General features: G+C 40.4%; 1 pseudogene; it reads left to right on the forward strand.

The window, feature by feature from the left end:
• The first annotated feature begins 578 nt into the window (after positions 1-578).
• On the forward strand, positions 579-1561 carry LOC138834123 (olfactory receptor 5B2-like; annotated as a pseudogene).
• The last annotated feature ends 616 nt before the right edge of the window (positions 1562-2177 follow it).

Below are 2177 nucleotides of genomic sequence, written 5' to 3' on the forward strand. Positions count from 1 at the left end.
CAGAATCAAGACAGTTACATTGTGCAAATGTGGACTAATTATTCTTTCTCTTGTGCTTTTTAATTCCATAAATGTAACAGCCAAACAAACTCCTATTATTGGGAGGAAACAATGAATAGACATTTGGAACATCCCAAGTGGCAGATCCCATGTGTGCAAATAGATTTCTTAGGGGTTTCCTTGAGTTCATGAGAAATGAATTGAAAGATAGGTACAACCAAATTATTTGGTTTCATGAAGTAACTAAATTTTATATATCTTATTTTACACACACACACACACACACACACACACACACACAAACACACACACACACACACACACACACACACACACATTTCAATTGAGTAGATTATTCAGTAAGAGTTTCCAGATTCAGCAACTTGTAACCCTGTGAATAATTAATGCAACAAATTTGTTTTTTAAGCCCCTAAGTTTCTTAGGGAATATCAAACTACAAAATGTTGCTAAAGCACATTGTATGTATACTTTCCAATTTGGATTCACTTTATTTATCAGCCTGTTTCTCCTCCCCGCCCACCATGGATGTGGACCACAGAGGTTCCCCAGTCACATGGATGGAGAACCATATAGATGGGACAGAGTTCATCCTGCTGGGACTGACCAGCGACCCTGCAGATCCCACTCTTGGTAACTTTCCTTTTAACCTACATCATCACATTCATTGGGAACCTGGGGTTGATCCTCTGGATTCTTTTGGACTCTCATCTCCACACCCCCAGGGACTTCTTCCTCGGTAATCTCTGGTGGACTTTTGTTACTCTGCAGTTGTCACTTCCACATCAGAGCTGGATCTTCTCATTGGAAACAAAATCATTTCCTACAATGATTGTGCTGCTCAGATGTTCTTTTTTTGAAGCCTTTGCTACTGTGGAAAATTGCCTGTTGGCCTCCATGGCCTATGATTGCTACACAGCAGTGTGTAAGCCCCTCCATTACACCACCACCATGACAGTGTGTGTGTGTGTGTGTGTGTGTGTGTGTGTGTGTGTGTGTGTGTGCGTGTGTGTGTCTGCTCATAGGCTGCTATGTCGGTGGTTTCCTGAGTGCTGCCATTTATATCAGTAATGTTTATATTCTCTCCTACTGTCAATCCAATGTGTTCCATCATTTTTTTCTGTGATGTTTCAGAAGCGTTGCTTGCATCCTGCTCAGATAGACATGTCAATGATTTGGTTTATATATTTTTATATTGGTATTATATTGAAACTGTGGCCAGTTTCAGTATATTTTTGGCAGTAATAATAATCTTAATATCCCACATAATCATTTTACTACTATCCTGAAGATGCACTCAGGTGCTGGACATCGGAAGGCTGTGTCCACCTGCGTCTCCCACTTCACTGAGGTCTCCATTTTCTCTGAGTCAGGCATCTTCATGGACTTGCAGCCCAGCTTCAGTCACTCTATGCACACTGAAAAAATCACATCTGCCTTTTATACTAAGATTATCCGCATCGTGAGCCCTTTGGTCTACAGCCTGTGGAACAAGGAAGTTAAATGTGCATTCACAAAGATGTTTTGCAAATTAAAATGGTAATTTTTATGGTAAAAATTATCTTTTGGGGATGAACAATGCCTTAATTACTAACACCCAGGTCCTTTTATACAGAGTCATATTTGAAAAACTCAGTGAATTCCAAATGATGAAGTTATATATTTACCTCTATAGTAGCATCCTCTTTGGGAAAAAAAGTTAACTTCATGTTCAGAAAATCCATGCTTGAGGAAGAATAACTCTGATCTTTGAGTCTACTGTGGAAAATCTTATTAACCATGTGAGTATATTAGGCATTTTCCTGCTGATTCTTGGGTTGCAGTCAATTATAAAGGTACACAAATAAGTGTGCAAAAATCTCACGGACAGTTGCAACAATGAGATGTACAAGTCGTTATGTCGAAAGCGAACTTTACAACTTTGGTGGGGGGGGGGAAGGGGGGGAGCAGGGAGGATTGGGCGGGGTGGGGGGACAGAGGGAGGATGGGAAGGGATGGGAAGGGGAAACAAAGGAGGAGGCTACAATGCTTGATAAGAAATATACTCATTGTCTTGCCCATGTAATTGTAACCCTTCTGTACAGTGTTTTCACAATAAAAAAAAACTCATGGACAGGTGTGCATGCAGATGTCTTGTCAAGACTCAAACAAATGCATTT

The sequence above is a fragment of the Dipodomys merriami genome, unplaced genomic scaffold (assembly GCF_024711535.1).
Source record: "Dipodomys merriami isolate MVZ:Mamm:240054 unplaced genomic scaffold, mDipMer1.0.p SCAF_21, whole genome shotgun sequence".
NCBI classification, from domain to species: domain Eukaryota; kingdom Metazoa; phylum Chordata; class Mammalia; order Rodentia; family Heteromyidae; genus Dipodomys; species Dipodomys merriami.